Raw genomic sequence first — 21277 nt, 5'->3', positions numbered from 1 at the left:
TAACAATTCCTACCTGTGACCATTTCTGTGTAAGACAATAACATCAGTGACCTTAATGACATATATACCGCTAGTTTATGTCTAGTTTGTTCTGACCTATCATTCATAAAACTCAAGATGAAAAAGTGTTTGATATAACAAAGATCAAGGTCAATGATAAGTGAATGTTTACAAACACTCATGTCATAAACTCCTTCCAAGAAAGATATCCTTTACTGTTAAACCTAGCCAAATATATCCATTTCAGTTTACATAATTTCAAAAGGCACTAAAACTGATGTAGATGTCTTGTTGTCAGGTTTTACTATACCATAAGGTTCCCTGCAGCTAGGCATCACGTAAAATTATGTCTGTTTCCTTTTTGGGTAGGTAGGTAGGTAGGAAAAATATTCCCCCCTATAAGTTCATATGATTCTGTAAAAACCATGATCATAGAAGTGGAAAATTTGGCTTTGAAAATAAAAAAAAATCTTGTCCAATAATGACAACAGGACCAATTTTAATGGGTAGGTAGGGCAAGGGGAAACAAACTTAATTTTAATTTTGGCCTTATTGAAAAAGGCAGAGTAATACAGGTAAAAAAGGCACTCTAGTATGTTAGAGGAAAATTTGAAGGCACATTCTGCAACTATCATCATTTATTCAGAGTTAATTAGCAGAAAAGGAAAGGGCGTTTATAAAACGTATCAAAAAGGGCAGATCATTCCACCTTCCTAAACCATCCATGGGTAACACTATACTATGTTCTAATTGAAATAGCTCAACATCATTAAAGTAATATGAACCAAGTTTTCAGGTGTTTTTCTATTTTATTCTTCATCTATATACATACATGTAGACCTTCCATGTGATTGACTGCAGTGCAAAAACTACAATTTAAGTAATGTCATTTTGATGACCCCCAAATCAATAATGTAATGCGTCTCAAGTTACTCGTGGATTCACCTTAAAATTGCTGAAACACATTTTAATATTTGAAAATGCACAAAATGTTTTCTTTTCTGAATGAGAAGATTATTGCGTATCTTTTACATTCAAATAATATACTAGATGAAAAACACTATTCTAGTACAGTAGGTGCTTAATCACAATATTCGAAAGAAGAATAAAAGATAACTTATCAGTATAAATGGAAACCAGATTATGACACATCAAATGAATAAATATGATAAATTGACATATTCAACACAATATTTAGCAGAAGACAGTATTTTTTTTGGCTTTTTTTTCTTTGAAAAGTGGGGCGTACGCCCATTACCCCCTTACCTGGACCACCCCTGGATGCTTGATAAATACAATACATATTTCCAATTTTAACTAAACCATAACAGTTTATAAACTTTCTATTTCATAATGGGTGAATAATAAATAACTAATTAAGGGTAGTACCCTAAATGAGGAGTAATCTCTAATTTCAGGATTTGTTCCCAACCTGCCAAAAAAACAACATTTTGTAAAAATTCCTTTGCTCTTTTCAGGCTTCACAAAACTTGACAACCCCATGACTCAATTTTAATGCTACTTTTTTAAACAAAAAAAAAAAAAAAAACACCAATGGAAGTTGAGGCAGTCTAATATGCATCTGCTGCATTTATCAACAAGAAAACATAATAAAAACAAAAACTTCTTTTCATGCTCACCAATAAAACGATGGAATTGAATTACAAGTACACTTATCAAAAATCAAAGCACCATTCACCAGTAAATCAATAACACAGACTTTGCAGTATTACAACAAGTTTTCATAACAAAAAGCCAAGGGTACTTAAAAGCCAATCAATAGAACTATCTACCTGTGTGGAAAGGTCAGACATGGGGTCAAAGGTATGAACTGAAGACATGTGAATTCAATTCATGTGATTAATAATAACAAGTTATGATTCCTACCTTAAAGTGCCATATTTATGTACCAGATTGTGTAAGAAACAGGCAAATTGAGAAAAAAAAATCTGGAACATAAGTGTCAAAATCCCATCAAAATTATATATGTACTTTCACTTAAGGATTAAGTTTGCTCTATTTGAAAACACCAGAATTTTATCTCTGCATCACTAGAGATGATGAAAATTTATATCATTACAATGTTAGAAATTGAGGCTGTTGACAGAGTTATCTGACCATGAAATTATTTAAATGAAATTATAACACAATTTTATTAAAAACAAGAGGCTCCCAGGAGCCTGAATCACTCACCTGGTTCAATTTTGCCTTTCAAGGGCAATAAATTAAACAAGAAGTTGTCCAACAATTTTGATTCAAGAAAATTTTGATAGGACTTATCATAAGGATCATTTCAGTAAATGAAAGTCTAAATCAATCATAGTTTTCAAGACATTGGCTGAAAACTGTAAAAAAAAAACCCCAAAAAACTGTCATTTTCCCGTCAAAGGTAATAAGTAGGCACCTGACAAATTTTATGCCTGAAGACTTTTGTCATAAGGATCATTTCAGCTATTGAAAGAATTTGGCTAAACCCGGTTTTGGAGATACATGTGAAAAACTACTGTCTGACCCCTCTGTTCTATTTTTAGTAATGGTGGCCATGTTTTTTGGCAGAACAGAAATCCCCACATCAGTTCTATGCATGATACTCCAAGGAACATTCATACCTAGTTTGGTTCCAAATGGTCAAGTAGTGTCAGAGGAGATGATTTTTGAAAAAATAACATTAAAAATAGCAAAAAAACGTCGAGAAAAGGGCAAAAACTCCAACGTGGCTACACAGATTAAAATGAAAATTTGACCGCAGATAGATCTCATCATGCTGAACACTTTTACTCAGTCAGGATTGGGCTTAATCTAACCGTTTTGGAGATAAATGGGAAAAACTATTGTGTGACCCCTATGTTCTATTTTTAGTAATGGCAATCATGTTTTTCGACGCATCAAAAATCCCCACATCAGTTCTATGCAGGATACCCCAAGGAACATTCATACCAAGTTTAGTTCCAATTGATCAAGTAGTATCAGAGGAGAAGAGTTTTGAAAAATTGTCAACGATGACAATTTCAGACGACGATGGACGCCAAGTGATGTGATATGAAAGATCTTGCTTTTATTCTTTGATTAGTCAAATTAAACAGTCAAAGTGTTTGTGATTTCATTTAAATCAACTGCCTGATTCTTACAAAGACTGTCACTTTAAAGTTGATCAATATTACAGGTGTTGTAAACAATGCATGTATAATACTGTTATATCATTTCTTGTTATTTAACCACAGTCAAAATGAAGATTATGATTATAAGTTATATTTATAGCACGGTCTTATGAGTTATTCAAATAGACTTCGAGCCTGCAGGGCGAGAAATCTATTCAGATAATGAGAACGGTGGTGCTATAAATGATTTCTGACATGAATTTATCACAACCAATAATCAATAATTAACAAATGAGAGATACACTGGTACAGGTAACTCATGCTCTCGTTTTGCACGGAGTCATTTTTGTCAGAAGAGTAGTTTTCCATGTGCAATATTTCTGCTAATGAGGTTTGATATTGCATGGCTGTTTTCCAAATGAGTTATATGGGAAACATGTGACATTTCATGCAGTATTATACAAGATTTCTTGTTGGAGCACACTTGGTCTTCCTCTCATATTTACTTGGGGGAAAAAAAACAAAGGAAAATTCTCAATTCATGTTACAATAAGTTCTGACACATGCTTGGACTACATGGCTAAGTATCAATATCTTCAACAATACAAAAAAGCAACTTACCAATCTTAATGGTCTAGAACATTAGACTTTTGGGTAATTATCATACCACATATTGTCTTAAATCATAACATTAACTGACTCTATGGACTACCCCAATTCATTTCATAGGTGGATCTAAGGGGGACCCTAGCTTCCTCTTATGACTGAAAAAGTTGGTTGAATTTTGAAAATTACAGATAGCCACCATCAGTCAATGCCCTTCCCCCTTTTCAGAATTTCTGGACCCACCACTTCATTGAGTCTATTAACCATAACATCATTTAAAAACATAAACTATCACTATATATCCGTCCACTTGCTGCAGTGGGGGTATAATATGCAGGGTATATACAATTCAAGCTAGATTAGTATTTAAGTTAAGTACAGGCATAAATTACAATGATCTGAATATTCCTTTAACCATGTATTACAATTTGAACAAGTAGTCTAACATCCTTAAAATTAAACAAACAGAAATTCTTACTTTGTCTGAGATAAGATATGTTGTCCTAGAAATAGGTCCAAACTTCAAACGGCAACCAAATTGTCATGTAAAGAACATAAAGAAACTAAATATTATCTAATTTTTCTTCTTTAATGTACTTAGTTGCTAAGTAAATTACGCAACTGAACAGTATGGCATTGAAATAGTTGTACAACTAAACAGAACCCTATCTTGTTCTTTTTTAAAATCACTACAGTTGATAAAATACAAAGCCAAGCAAAATTTATTCAGTCCTTAAATGTAAATTTACATTTATTTTATAATCTTTAAAAAAAAAAAAAATAAGTAGGACAACAATCATCTTGACATGTGTCTCTGCCACCAGTATCGGTGTATTAAGGTCAGAATATAGATCAACATATCAACATTAGTATATGCGTGCATCACTACATGTTCATCATATCTCCTGACATAAAGTCAGCCAGACATTCAACACATCTCCTCCTAACATAAAGTCAGCCAGATGACCTATCAAAAAGACAAGGCTTTGGTTTCCCAAAGTCAGAAAATATGTTCACACTTGCACAGGTGAGAGGCGTCATCTAAGATCAAAAGCTCGAGAAATTCAAGTATGAGAATATTCATACTGATGCCATACCAACATGCTTTATAATATTTATGGTGGTAACTACTCCACATTATTCCCTTCATTTTAGTTCCTGAGTGCAAGAGGTCGTGAGTTTGATCCCACGGCCAAGTCATACCAAAGACTTTAAAATTGGTAGCAACCTCACTGCTTCTCTGCGTAGCACATGACATATAGGTGACAGAGTGACAACTTGTTGGCTTGGAATAATGTTTCTGAGTGGGAAGACATGCCTACCTATGGGCTGTTGTTTTGCAAGCTAGCACTTTAAAAACCAGTCCCAGTGTGTCTAAATATACATACCAACTACTTGTGCTAGAGAAAAAAAAATTAATTAAACATTTTCTCCTCAAAACTTGTCAACAAGCAGCATTAAATTACAATGGCACAAAGCAAATTCAAAATTTAAAGAAAAAAATCAAAAGCTTTACCTGTCTCATTCAGGCCCAGTAACTTTATGAAAAAAAAATATGTTAATAATTTTATAGTGACATAAATACATTTTTATTCACAGGTGGTCACTGTACAGTAGTGCATTAACTTAGTCATGGTGAATGCACCTTTGCAGTTAAAAGATCAATGACCTCAGCATGATCTAAAGGTTTTATTTATACCCATTTTAACTTTAATGGCCCTCCATTTAAAAAAGAGCATAACAAACAATTTCAAATTGACTTGGACATTACCATAATACACTTATCTGTGCTCTTTGAAGTCAGATGCCTTGATTTGATGTAAATGCATTAAGGGGTAGAAATTAAAACATTTGTCATGCAGGCTAGTTTTGTTGAAAATAAACTTGCTCAGAGGGAAGTTTACTTGCCCTTGTGATATGCAGAAAATTCATAAAAAATGAGATGGGCCACCAGGGCATGCTCTGTTTGACTCTGACATGCCCCTGCATGAAACTTGCTTGTCATGAGCCAGTGGAAGGGTGCTTATTTTGACACCTAACCTTAATTAAGTCTCTACAACAAAGTAAGGCCAAAAGTTTTTTTTACCATAGCCAGTAATGAGAGTTGAGATTTTCCATTGTCACATTAAACCCATGCCAGTAAAATAATACAATGTTGGCATAAAACATTTCTCTATGCTCTATATTGCAGTACTAAATAAAACAAATTTGAAATAAAGCCCAGTTAGATAAATTTTTATTTTCAATTTAGTGATTAATTTAAAAGAAACCCCTAATTTATATCCATGATATTATTGCATTATACATGTAGAAAAGTCTAGGTTACCGTCATGTGTAAAAATTTCAATTTACCTGATAACTAATATATTTCCTCATGAAATTAAGACCATCAAAACAAAAGTTCCTGAATGCTTGTTGTACACATAGACCAGCTGACCAATGTATCAACTGCTCTAATCCTTATTTACCAGACATTTACCATTACACAATTATGTCCAACAGGTTACTGTAAAGCCTGTACATTACGCACAAATACAAGTCATTACTACATTGAACCTTTAAAGTGATTAAAATTCAAAACATTTAAACAGTTACAATTATAAATAAACATGGAAATGATGATATCATATGACTAAATTTGGGGATAATGGTCTGCGTTTTGGTACCTTGCCAACTTGTCATTGAAAAGAAAAAAATCGACTTCTAATTACTTAAATGAGGACAGATTAGTTCATCTTCTTCTATAATACATTTTTTAATGTGTTAATCTTGAGCAGGATACCCAAAGATATGCTCCCCCCTTTAAAACAACACACACACAAACAAAAAAAAACAATATGTTGCATGGCACATTGTGCTGAGAATGCTCAACCATTACTGTGAAACCTGGAATGGGGACACACAGTACAAATCATCATGCAAAAGCAATATACCAAATATTTTAGCATTCTCTCCGATATAAGCTGAGAAATCTGTTTCGGAAATTTCCATTATGCACAGCCTAATAAAGAGCTGTGCTTAAAGCAAATGATACGCCGTTGCCCTTTTAACTTGTCCTTATGCTTTTAATGAATTTATATGATCTTCTAGAAATACTGTGAGCCCTGTCAAATACCCTCCCCCCCAAAAAAAAAAGTAAATAAAAAATGCACAAAAAAATTGGCACTACAAAGGCTACCTCAAGTTCAACTAAGTTTGTTGTCTTGATATTTCACCCATACATATCTATCTTGTTTAAAACATACTTTTCTGACAAGGTTACTAAGTACCTTTTATATTTATTAGTCGATCATCATAACAAATGGTCTGTTTTAAACGATTTTCCAACCAATAAAATTTCCTTGGTCGTTTCAGGCTTTTTATAAAGAGTAAAACTTCATAACACAGAAACGTAAAATTTGACATTTATACAAATCGGAAGGGAGCTTACTTCAATAGATATGAACAATTCACCAAAGTTTCATAAAAGTTGGTGAAAGTGTCTTTGAGTATTGTGTGAAAACTTGAAAATCTCCCTTTTTTAAATAAAAAAATCCATAACACCCAAACGAAAAATCTGAAATTTACAAAAATCGAAAGGGAGCTTACGTCAATAGATATGAACAATTCATCATAGTTTCATTAAAGTTGGTGAAAGCGTTTTTGAGTTATTGTCCGCCGTGTGGACGAGACAATGGACGGACAATGGTATACCATAATATGTCCCGTCTTTGACAGGCATATAAAAATTTACTAAGTTGAACAGTGAACAGGAAGCAGATAAGCAGGGAACTTGGAAAGGGGGGACTCCATACAAACCATCATGCAAAAGTAAAACACCAAATATCTAAGCATCCCTCCTAAGGACGTTGAGAAATCTGTTATAAAAGGTTCAATAATGCATAACCTTAAAAATATTAGTCATATAGTAAACAGGATGAAGTTGAGCAAGGAACCTGGAAATGGGGGATATGGTACATGTCATCATGCAAAAGTATTATACTGTACAGTGAAAAATTTTATCAGGGTGCTTTTTTTCAGCAGTCTGTCATAAAACGCCAAAATAAATTCTGCAAAATATTTACATTGGGCTTAAGTACATAGTGCACTACTTATTAGCCACCAAAATTATTTCTATACCTGTTTGCTTCAAAACTGATTTACTATAGGAAAGGTGATGAAGTACAGTATAAAGTTAGGATGTTGTTTGAAGTAGTTGACAAAGTTTTTGATTAATTGGAAATTGGTGCTAAGTTGATGTTGAATTGGTGGTTATGTAAGATATGATAATTACAATAGTTGGTGCATAGTTGGTGTAAAATTGGTGTTGAACAGTATATAAGGGCTTTGATTTTCAGTTTAAAAAAGATTGAAGATAGAAATTTAGTAGTGGAATAAAATGGGATAGGTGGCCAAAAAAAGAGAATGAGGAGATGAGAAAAGGAACGAAGGGGCGATGTGTGATTGGAGATTTAATGTTTAGGAATATACAGTTGCAAACTGAATGTAAGATCAAATTTATTCTATGTGGTTAAGGGATGTGTTTTTGGAGACAAGTGATGCAAGAGGAATATTGCTTTTGAGAGCTGCAACTTGTTGTAACTGGTAGATAACTCGTTTTTGTTGATAATGTTTGACGTTTTGACGTATATTTGACTGAACAGGAAGTATTCGTATTCCGGCCAACATGTTGCGAGGTTCCGCAAAATGGTCCGAGATTATTGTGAATTATTGTTGTTAGTATAACTTGCCTTAACAGGAAGTTATTGAGTTCCGGACAATGGTCCGAGGTGGTAGATTGTATATTGTTGACGATAGTGTAACTTGCCTTAACAGGAAGTTATCGTTATAAGGAGAATTCCTCGATTGTTGATGCCTATTGTGTGGTTCCCCTGTGCCATATGGATCTCATCCGTATTAAGGAATCTGATAACTTGATTGGGCGCACCGTATATGTGAATTTTCGTAATTTTCTCAGGTCAAAATAACTTTTCATCCTGTAAAATGTATTTTATGTATAATCATAATGAACTGTAGATTAGTGACAATTCTCTTTATTTTGTGACCCGCCTGGAATTGTGAGCAACTTGGCTTCTGTGGGTAAAACATACCAGCCAAGAGTTTTGCACATACTCGGCCGCCATGGCAATTGCAATTAAGACATTGGATATGTCACAATGTCTCTTACATGTACAAGAAATGAATCAAAATAATTATTTACCTCTACAAGAGTACACATGGTAGAGGTCTTCCATTGCTTTTGTTTTCAGTGTTACAAAATTTGGTTTCTTTTAAGTTTACCCCCTGACAGAGGTGCTCCAAATACTGGATAATGCCAAACTGAGATGCCAAAATGACTGTTACATGTACAAGAAATGAATTACCAAGTAACACTTAAATCTACAAGTCAGCAGATTCCTGACATTTCTCCTTAGAGTACATCTCTCTCTGATATTCAGGTAATAAAAACCACAAATTACTGGATTAATTATGAATGGAGGTGTTGATAACAACGATGATTAGACAGAGGTTATCATGCTACTGTTACTGGAGAAAAAAACATATCACAATGACATACCAAGAATCTACTCAGTTATAGCAAATATTGAGAAAAAGTGTTTGTTGTGCAATGTCAAACTGACAGAACAATAGACAAGAGGAAAACTACACACCACACCCATCCTGTAGTGGAGGCATAAAAAACTACAAAGGATTGATTTTATTTTAACAGGACAGGAATGCCAATATTGCAATATGTATTACAATTCTTTTAAGTGTCAGTCTCTATAAAAATCAGGTAGTGTGTGAAATATGGTATGAAAAAAAACAACATCATTTTGATAGTTTAATTTGATTATTTGTACCATCGAGTGCATTGAGTTTAAATTTCATTGAAATGCACTGAAAATGGCCATTTTAAGGGCAGATGACTGTCAAAAACCTCAATTTTCTAACATTCTATTGAAAATATTTTGAGCAAAGCCAGTGATGCAGAAACTAAATAATGGTCTACATTGTCAGATCGGTGGGGTTTTGAAATACACGTTTCTGATTTTTCCCATTTTGCCTGATTCTTACAAACACTTACACTTAAGCCAAAAATATAGTGTTTGAAAGAGATCCAAAGCATCAGAAAGAACTCAGTACTAAAAAATAAAACAAGCATTAATCTATTTATTCAATCAATTGTGAAATTCAGGTTTTCCTTTTAAGATTCAACTTTCGCTTAAGATAAAGATCAATTGTCGATTCTACTTGTCTTTGGCAAAACACATCCTTTTATATCATATCCTGAATTGTTTAAAATGTCTCTAGAACTATTTTTAAATAAATGTAGTGTATTTGACTAAGTTTAGCATGACTTTAATCAAGTTTAAGATACTTAATAGATCAAATCTATATATAATACAAGCTAAAGATAGAACATCTTCATTTTTTCTGAGCCAAGTTTTGCATTTGTTCCTATAAAATTGAAGAATAAGATATAGACAATGCATTGTCTTAGGTCATAGGCCAATATTCAAAGGGATAAGGTCAACCATGAAGTCCTGAACACTTCCTTTGATGTCAGAAAAAGTATGATATTTCCATTGGGCACAAAATCTTGATTTTCAATAATGCCCCCTGATTGGCAAACATACTGGACCCATGACCCCTCTCCACCTCCCTGAAAACCTGGACTACCCCCTGTATGAAACATGAAAATGCCTTATTCCTTTATGTTTAGTATGATTTAGTCTGTTCCTGATAGATTTAGTTTGTATGCACTAAGTAATAGGTATGACTTACATTAACAGGACACTTAATTTCATGAAAATCTGATAAATATGCCAGAGAAAAGGTCAGCATCTTGGAGGTGACAGTCGTTGACTGATTTTTGCACCTCCTACCCACTCAAACTCATATACTATGCTGGCTCAGATCCAACCAGTCATAACGAAAAGTAGTGACTACCTATTTTAGTTTTTTGTATGATCTAACCTCCCACACTCAAAGCCAGCATGCTACCTTATAATCACAAAGGTTACCGAAGTGAAAACAATGTACTTTCAATCAGTAAATACTCAATTCTAAAGCCTTGCAAAAAAATTTAATAACTTCCATCTAAATTTTGAAATGAAGCTATCATGAAGTACATACATTTAAAACTATGATATCACCAATAAAGCATTGCCAGACAGAGATGTACAGGCTGAAGATACTCTTTTAGATTATTTTTTTCAGAGAAGGACTTGAAAGTAAATCAATATCTGTTTATTACTAATAACCTAAAAGTAAAGTTACTGGGTATACTTATTTATAAATGTCTCATGGTAAAAACTTACTCTAGTTAGACAACACTCTACAGAGAAACTGATCTTGGAAGGTAACAATGGATTTTATTCTGAATACATTAAAACCCCAGACTAAATCAGAAGCAAGTTAAAACAGACTTCTTTTGGTCTGCAGTTAATATGCATCACTCTCAATTAATCAAAAGACTGGCCAATTTCTGAAAAAAAAAGAGTGTAAAATTAGTCATTACCGGGTAGTTAAGATGTCATAATAGACAAGTACTATCTTTAAAAATAAAGATAGTCGACGCATGCATTAAATTTGTTCCAATTACTTATAATTTTCAACATTTCATTCCGAAATTACACATGGTACCCAATTTTAATTTTCGATACAGTTTTTTCGAATGCCACTAAATAATTGGTATTTGGCCAATCGGGAAACAGAATTGCGAGCAGGTGACTTGTGTTTCCATGGAAGAGTGCCTTTAAGGTCTAAGGGTAAAAAGCAAAACTACACTGACTGCGTCGGAAAAAAAGTATTGTGACATCATAACTTATGACTTATTTAACCCTTATGATTTTTACATGAAATAGTACATATGTCTAAAATGAACAAAACCTTGAGCCAAAAAAAGAGAGTTTACCTATATTTCTATTAATAGAAACAATATCTTATCCACTAATTTACTTCTCCAAAAAACATAATTAAACTAAAGCAATAAAAGCAATTCATCTTACTTTAGTTTACTTCTTACTAATAATATTTACACAGCAAAAACCATGAAGTACATGTTAATATTAATTTTAAACAACTTCTTGTATTACCCGTCAGGATTTCCCCAAGAACAATGAAAGATTATAATCAGATGTTGGGTTACGAATACCGGTACATGTATGCAAGGGATGTTGGCTTTTTGCCAATTAATCCTGGAAATGATATTTCAAAATATTCAAGTGTATATGAAACAATAATATGTTCTTACATGAGTATCTATTGATGATCTGTGATTTCTGCCACGAGTGTGAGAAATTCTGTCTTTTGACAAGTGGAGTGCAGAGGAATGAGTGAAAAGGGAAAGAATTTCTCCCACAAGTGGAAAAATTCCCAGATCTTCAACAGAGGACGAGGGTAGGAACAGGTTTCTTCCGTTTTACAGCTAAAAGTTGTGCAATTACAATCAAGGTCAAAGAGTCATTTGTATAAAATATGTGTCGTATTACTGGGCGCTGCTTAACTTTGTGTGATTAACTGTTATCACCCCAAAAATTCCATTATATAATAATTAATATTTCAGTTTTTGTATAATTTGATAATATTAACATACAATGTCAGACAAAGATGTGGATCTGCATATAAAAAGTTTTATTTATTCATTAACCCTCAGAACTTTACTGGACTACTTTTAACTTGTGTATTGCTTTTTTACCCATGATAGACACAGTCATGTACAATTAAATACTTCAAAAGTTCAGCCTGATATGACCAAAGAGTTTGTATGATAAGCAGTTGGAACGAGTATGAATGCAACATTCAAACCTGATACACAGCTCTTAATTTAAATTGGGGTAAATTGTTTTCCGAGATTCTGATAAGGATGAAAGTAATCTAAAAACTGTAGAATAAGTTGTAAGATATAAGAAATGTACACGAAGATCTGACCCCTTTTTGACTGTTATTGCCCTAAAAATAGGACAGTTACCCTTTAAATCCATCAAAACTTTCCTTTTGTAGTACACATGGCACCTTTTTGGTATAACTTCATTGAGATCAATTCACTTTTACTCATGTTTTTGTTAGTAAACTAGAAAATGCTTCATTCTGAATATGTTCTGGTCATACACGTACCTCCATGTAAAACTGAAAACTGATTTGTTCAACATATCATAGTTTTCCTTTCCTCCTTCTTTTTTTTGAGCAACTTGGTTGGTGTTTCTAGAAAAGCAGAGGATGCTTACCCTAGCGATACACCTGGTCCATGCTCTCAGTTTTAAGTGGAGTCTGAGTTGCTTATTTGTTTTTGTTACTTTGTATGTACGATTTTAGTTACTTTATGTTCTTTGTTGTGCATGTCTGTTTTCAGCAAGAACCCCAGTTATATACTAAAGTAGTTAAATTATATAAAATGTTTGTTTTTGCCCATAGCTCCGAAACTGTAGTGGGCCATTACCCCTTAAAATCGACCAACATGAAACCTTGTTGCTAAATTTTACCAAGTTCTCCCAACTTATATTCAAGTTTTCACAGGAAAGCAAAATATCTATGGATGATAACAAATGACATGGATGATGATAACAGTACCATATGGGGCACATATTGTTAGATGGTCATAATATTGTTGCCATAGTACATTTGTATAAATTCTTATATGTAGATTGGAGGGTGAATAATATCTCATAATAATTAAAAGGGAGAGTGCAATGATCAATACAAGACATGCCAATTTGTACAGCCCTTTTTCTTGTGAAAGACAGGGGTAAAAAATAAATGTCTGAATCCATTGAAACATGGTGATTTTCTAACTACTTTAGACCTAAAATATGATGGGATTATACCACACACTTCATAGAAGTGTCAATTATACAATCTTTCAATAGAGACAACATTGACCACAAAGTAATGGCACAAGTTAACATTTACATTTGTTCCCATGACTATACTTTAAATGTCAACAGACGTACTATAAATGCTCACTTCAAACTTCCTTTGACCATCATCATTGACAGGTCCTTCCTGTTAAAAATCAATTTCTACAATAAAACTTTTATACAACTCACCAAGACTTGAAATACATCAGATCTCCTATCTGGATAACTGTCACAAATCAGTCATTTCTACAAAAAAAAAAAAAAAAAAAGCACAATTAGCTTCCATTAATATCACCAATTAATCCCCCTTGATATGGCACAATGGCAATACACAACTGATTGGAACCCAATACTTAATGTAAACATCTAAACCACATGCATGGACTGGGTCCAAAACACAATTATTCAACCATTAATAGAATATAATGTATACTGACTAATGACTGGTTACCCAATCCAAATGGTCAAAGAAAATATTGAACAAGTTTTGTCCTCAAATCAGGTCAAAGTATTGATCCTCAAACAGAATAAAAACATGTTTACATTCAATGGTGAAACAAGGAGAATTTCGGGAAATGTGATAAAATCAATCAATTAAAATCTGATATATTGATTGGATCTAGCATATTAATAATCAAATCAGTACAGTATTTAATGATTGAACTATTAATATTATATATATCATTTATAATTGAAATACTGATATACATGACAGTTTCTATATATATATGGTTCAATTAATAAGAAAAGTAAGCATTACCGTTTTTCTGTAGGAGTGGAGAAATAGTAATACCATAAATTAATATTACATTACATGTGTACATAGAAATTCCTTTAAGTATGTGGGGCAAAGAGGGGGGGGGGAGAAATTACATGTACAAGCAATTCTTCGTGTCAAAAGACTCAATTTAAAATAAAAACACTACGGACGTACATACACATTTGTATGGAAAAAATAAATACTGGTGGGCATCACATCATAAATAAACAACTTTTTTCCAATGAATGGGCAAATGTGCCAAAAATTGTTTTTTTTTTATAACACCTCATTGTGGTTGTGGCATTCACGGTTAACACTTTCACCTCCAAGTTAAAACTTCGTGTGAGGTGTTAATTTTCCATTGATCAAAATTGACACACTAAACACAGCTCTTTCAAAGTATCAAATAAAATGATACATAATAACATGTATCTATACTAATGTACATGTATATATAACATTAGAAAAATCAGTCCAGTGGTTGGGAAGGAAATTTTGAGAAGGGGCCATTTTCATGAGTTTCCAAAGATATTGACAATCTGAAGGGGTCATAGTAAAGAAACCATGTAGTTTTCTTTTAATTGAAGAAGCCATTTTCAGCAAAAAAGAGAAAAAGGCCCATGGCCCCTTGCCTACCCAACCCCTGGATCATCCATGTAATTTTCAACATTAATCAACCAAAATACTTCATTACATGGCTTATAACTTCAACCTCTAAGTTACACTTGTGATGTGATTGACATATTAATAATGACACACAAAGCAGCAACTCTTTTAACATGAGACACTAATACAATGATACATGTACATGTATATACTAAAGAACATGTACATGTAGGTGAAAGTACAGTAAAGAAAGATCAACCATGAGAAATTGCAATGTGACCTTTATAAAGAGTTGATTTCTAAATCATAGGCTATGTTAAAGGTACAAATGTACAAGGATAATGTTAAAGGACAAGTACATGAAGAAACCTTATTCGTACTGATGATAATTAATTAAGTTTTTTTTCACAACAGGTATGTTAGCCAGTGAAAGAGGATTACATACAGCTGTAATGTGACTGCTAATAAGATCAGGATGTGGAAAGTCCATGAAGGAATGACTCAGATGCAAATTAAGTAATAGCATGTTAGACATTGTACGAGTACATATCAATTAGTTTATACACTACTGACAACACTAATTTTAATTTCTCCACTCTTTACTTTTTGAGTGGAGTCACAGTGGAGTCACCATTTTGATATATGCTTGTAGTTCAATACTTCAGTTTACATAACAAAATTTATAATTTAATGATTCTTAAAAGTTTAAAATCATTTGAGTTTTATACAGAAAAAATAAATGAAACGTGGAGAAAAATCATGACTCAATCCACTGTGAAGAGTTCTGGCTGATAATAATGTACATGTACCTATTGCACGTGACTCTCAAACTAGTAAACAACTTGTTTCAAAACTACTGTCAATCACTAAATATTTACAAAACCAGTTTAAACCAGACACTTTTAAGACTCCATTTACATCAGTTTAAACATATTTTGTTTTGAATCTTGGAAAACAGAACATCTGTTTTAACCGAACCAAATTTAAAATTCCAAAAGGGTTTAGACAAGTTTCATTGAAGTAAAAGTTTCCGAACAAATTTGACGAGTCTAAAATCTAGACCACTATACAGTATGAGAAAAATTTGTATTAACTACTTTGTATTTGTCTACATACAATGTAATCACTACTGGTTCTACATCTGAACATGTCCAATAAATTCTTTATATATATGTATTATTTACCACTTAATTTCACACTTAACTTGATCACTTAACACAAGTTTTACAAATGTAAGTACAATGTACTTTCTGCCAATTTGAGTCTAATGGCAGACAGAGTTAGAAATAGTGGCCAGCCCGAGACTGGCAATTTTTTGACAGGGCTGGCTAATTTGAGCAAAAATCTATACAGCCATTGTGTATATATATTGAAGTGTAGTTGACTATAACAATTTCCAAATCATCAGAAATGATTTTATGTCTTCTTTGTCACTTAAACTTTTATCTGTGCAAGTTTTATCATTATCTACAATAGTATAAAAGGAAAATTATCCTGTAGCAGGAACTAACAAGGGGCAGAAATAATACAGCAAGCCACTTAATGAAACAAACGGATTGAAGTGCAGGAGACATATTGTTTTTGGTGTTATTCGCCTGTCTGTCTGTCCATCTGTCAATCACACTTTTGTAAGTGCAACTCATCGGAAACTACTGCATTAAATTTCATGAAACTATGTAAGCAGTTAGGACATACTATGTATATGTAGTTTTGCAAATAACCAGGAATTTATGATCTACTAAATTTGTGGGGGTAATAATCCATTTCAACTTTGGAATGGAGAAAGACATGTTTTTGAGGGCAAAAACGAACATTAAATAAAAATCTCAATAGAAATCAAACATAATGAAGATATATATATGCAGGTGTACAGGTAGTTGTCATAATTTACAAACAGAGGTTCATAGAAGAAATATAATCGTGAAAAGTCATTCAGGAAAGACAAAATAATTGTGAAAAGTCATTCAGGGAAGACAAAATAATTGTGAATAGTCATTCAAGGAAATTAACATTATGTAAAACAGAGTAACTTATTGGATGAAAAGACATATAAAATTTCCAATGCATAAAAGAAATCTTTTCCTTCTGGCTGAAGTTTATGATCATTAAGTTTTTAATGAACACAACAAGTCAACATCTGCCTTGGCAATGGTCATTTTTTCTTTTGAGAAATGCAACTTGTAAATGGTGCAGCGCCATGTGTTACTTTACTTGCGTCATGAACTCAAAATGAGGGCCATGTGTTCATTTGGTGTGCGCCATGTATTCAAATTTGCGTCACACATAACAAATCGGCAATGTATTTCCAAATTACGCATGCTTATTAATCACCTATACCTTTCATAAATCAATACGATTGGTGAGTGTGTTTATTATAATGGTATAATACAATGTTTTGATTGGCAATTTCCGGGGGTTTAATGTGTCAGGGAATGAAACGCGTGTGTAAACAAATAATGGAACGGTTTTGTTTGTTTGTTTGTTTATTGGGGTTTAACGCCCGAGCAGCAATATTTCAGCTATATTCAGGCCATGAACATGAAGTGGATGATAAAATGATTGATTGATTGTTGGGGTTTAACGTCCGAGCAGCAATATTTCAGCTATATTCAGACGATGAACATGAAATGGATGATAAAATGAACATGAAATGATGATGAAATGAAAAAAGGAATGGGACACAAGGATCATAAGATTGACAAATTTTGATTGCCACTAGAAATAAGGAGGGATGGGTAAGGTCGGGCAATTTAGCCTCCTGTGGCGGACTGTAAGGGTTCCTACTCCTATCGAAGACCACAGCAGGGTTCTTTAACATGCGAGGAATGTGACATCTTTCCCAACACGGTGCACCACTATGGTTTGCGGTCAGGTTTTCCGTATTATAGCCTGACAACCCCAGCATGCAACACGTCCGGGGTACCCCATTCCACCATCTGGGGCACACAACCCAGTTGCTCTGTGGGCAGAGCGCCCTAGCCCCCGGCTAAGGTTCTGAGCACTATTTAGTCGCCTTTTACAACAAGCTTAGTGCTGCTGCAGGCCTATTCTTTTGACACCCGGAATCATGGAACAATTAAATTTGCGATTATCACTGTTGGCAAAATCAACAAGATTCAAATACACTGAATGATTTCTACTATTTTTTAATGAATAAAATTTAAGAACATTTTATTTCATAAAATATTAAAAGTATCAAGAGTTGAATCAAATTAGAAAAAGATCGGAAGGGGGGGGGGGAGACAATCCTGAATTTATACAACAATGTCTTAATGATCTCGGTATTTATCTGACAAGGAAAAGCAATCCAATTTGCTGTACTTTTTTTAAAGGGTGATGGATCGACTCCCAAAAGCTCTAAAATATTGTTTAATGTTTTTGTGGTTAAATTATAAACATTTTGTTTTCAATGGCACCAACAAATGACTACGCCTACTAGTCATTTTAATTTCTCTAAAGATGTGGACCTATGGTCAAGCCTATAGGGAAGGGAAAACTTTTGATCTTAAAATAATTGAGCATTGCATTTCTTTTTTTATATGTTCTTCAAACGCTAAAGACTTGTCAAGAAAAGCATCTAGATACCTTATACAAGTTTGATTTAATAACATCATCACAAATATTAATTTCTGTGGTGGTATATTTTGCAAGCTGGGCACGGCTACCAAAGAGTATAAATTCAGTTTTTGCACTGTTCATTTTCAATTTATTGTTATTCATCCACTTGTTGATGGTAATGGCACAGTAAACAAGTTCATTAATGGCTTTGATTTCTTCACTCGGTGATGGTTTGAATCGTCTATTTGCTGTGTGGTCATCTGTGAAACCATACACTGTGATGGTAGGTTCCACAACATCAAAAGTTGTACCAGCACACGGACCAAGACAACTTCCCTGGGGGACCATACAGTTGAGGTCACGAACTGATGAAGTGCTAGAGTTTACTCGAACTTGGAAACTACGCGGTCGTAAGTAGGAATCTACCCATTACAAAGCTGAGTCAGACACACCATACAGTGATGCATGGATGTCTAGTAAAATGCTGTGGTCAACAGTGTCAAAGGCAGCACTTAAATCTACTGCTATCAATGCAGTGATCTCCTGCTTTTCCATGCCGTCAAGAATGTCATTTACGAGCCGAAGAAGTACTGACTCATATGAATGATATTGATGGTATGCTGACTGATTTTTCGGAAGGAGATCATATTCATCTACATGCTAGTTCAGTCTATAAAGAGTGGCCTTTTCTATTAATTCAGATAGGAATGACAGTAGTTGGAGAATGTAAGTTCAAGCCCAGATTTTTTAAGCAATGGTCTTACTATTGCTTGTTTCCATTTGGAAGGAAAAACTCCTTGTGAAAGCAAAAGATTCACTAGTCGTGTGATTGTTGGCAAAAGTTCATTCATATATGTTTTTAAGATTTTAGTTGGTAAGATATTCAATTCACATGATTTGGTTTGTAAGTGGTTAGTAAGTTTTCTAATTTCATTTTCAGAGAAATTGTCAAATGTTTCAAGAGTTTCACACCCTGCATATAATGACTTTTCAAATGTATGAATAATGAATACTGCATATGATGGAGTGATTTACACAGTTTGTAAATTACATATCAAGCTAGCACTGACATCCTTAAATTTCAAAACGATTCTACTCCACAACTGTCCATTAGCAGGCAATATTATGTAAAACATGTACTGAAACAAATCAACATTATAGGATTTCCACTCATTGCTTCACTCACAAGTCAGGCACATCACAATTTATAGATTTATAGACATTTTTTGTTTCGACGACTACGAATATGACCAATCCTTCACAAAAAATACATGTATCTCCAGGACCGAATCCCAAAAGGGATTACTCATAGACATCACCTAAATAAAGCCAGAAAAGACTTGGAGATAACAGCAAAGGTTACCTTCAGAGACCTACAGTCATAACAGATCTTGCCAGAAAAGTTCTAGTTCCTATTACAGACATTGCACATTTAAAGGGTTTGTTCTATTTCTTCTACAATATTCTGACCAGCTTCAACACACTGAAGATACTGTCACCTTTCTCTGTGCATGATTTATACAAGATTTCCAAACCAAAATAAACTAGCGAACTTAAAATTAACGATAAGAGTGAATTTAAAACTACATTATGTACATAGAGAGATGTATAAGTGTATACATGTGTATATAATTGGAAATGGCTGTTTTGAAAGACTCGAGACTGAGTCACTCACATTTATTTTGTTGTGCATGCTGTGGATTTAGCACTACAATGTAAATATTTAATAAACTTTCATACTACGTAGACAATTCCATGACAAATTAACACATTGGCGAAACCAGCTTGGTACTGACCCCAAGTTGATACGATTGAGTTGCACTGTTTCGTCAACCAAGTTGACCCGGTCTGATTTAGTAAAACTTAAAAATAAATGGTGAAACTTGGTGGAAATATTGATTGTGGCATGTTGGGCATTTGAATGTTAAAAGATGCAATACTTGTCAAGATAAAGAGGGGTAAAATGTATCTTTAAAGCTAACCGGAAATAATAATTCAGGTCCTTGCTGCAGTGGATTCTCTTCTGTGTACCAGCTGGCTGTCTTTTAAAAATGCAAAATTTTGCAACAACTTTAAGAATTAAAATCATGAACAAATGGGCAGAAAAAAGGTACACATATTTTTTCGTTTTTTTTTTTCACAACAATAGCATGCCTGCTTACTTTTCCTTGCAGTTTTAAAGTGCCTGATATTTTAGAAAACCTGCCTTTTGACTGTAAAATTTGGGAAGGCACCCAAAATTTGTTATTAAAACAGGTATTTTTTCCATTATGTTACCATAGCTACAGATTTTTTTGATATAATATAAGATAATATCATTTTCATGGATCTCCAAAAGCCCTTGAAAAGGTCAGGATTTGAAAAATATAGACTTTTTACAAGTAAAAATTGTTGGATTTGCTTGTTTGGGTGTCTCAATAGCTTTATTTCCACAATTCCACAAAATGTCATAAAATCATCTGCAGTTGCATATCTAGAGAGTGGAACCTAATATATCCCTCCCCCTTTTTCCGACTGAAATAGCTGAAAGCCGATATTGACAATCCACGTCTCTAACAGGGGCAAATTTATGGTTCCAGTGTTGTTTTATATATAAATATGTCATTCTATGATAACAAATATCATTTATAGGATTATTAAATTCGTATTTACCGTTAATCCGCTGAAAATCTTACAAATCAGTGTCGTTGTGCACGTTTTGTTTCTATTCGCATGATGGTCCGCTCGAATAGTAAAATGCTTCATTTCAACACTTGTGTGATTTATATTGAACAAAATTTATACATAAATACAAAAAAATATTTTAG

General features: G+C 33.5%; 1 protein-coding gene across 11 annotated transcripts in view; it reads right to left on the bottom strand.

Annotated features, from left to right (window-relative positions):
* Positions 1-21209, bottom strand: part of LOC148612178 (influenza virus NS1A-binding protein-like) — a 43939-nt gene extending 22730 nt beyond the window's left edge. Inside the window, exons 1-4 of one of the 11 annotated variants that reach the window (XM_088593394.1) lie at positions 21123-21207; positions 13736-13792; positions 11009-11175; positions 5221-5242 (exon numbers count right to left, since the gene is read on the bottom strand). The gene's annotated coding sequence lies outside the window, so the exon portion shown is untranslated. Of the gene's footprint in view, positions 1-13; positions 4142-4182; positions 4997-5092; positions 5105-5220; positions 5243-6056; positions 6293-11008; positions 11176-13735; positions 13793-13983; positions 14003-21122 lie in introns of those variants that run through there. The other 10 variants (XM_088593390.1, XM_088593396.1, XM_088593399.1 and 7 more) reach the window with 10 other exon arrangements.
* Positions 21210-21277: the final 68 nt, after the last annotated feature.

This window comes from Perna viridis, chromosome 7, assembly GCF_037379345.1.
Source record: "Perna viridis isolate PV_CMFRI_1.1 ecotype Kerala chromosome 7, ASM3737934v1, whole genome shotgun sequence".
Classification (NCBI taxonomy): Eukaryota; Metazoa; Mollusca; class Bivalvia; order Mytilida; family Mytilidae; genus Perna; species Perna viridis.
Note: the sequence above shows the minus strand (reverse complement) of the source record. Positions and strands in the feature narration are given on the sequence as shown.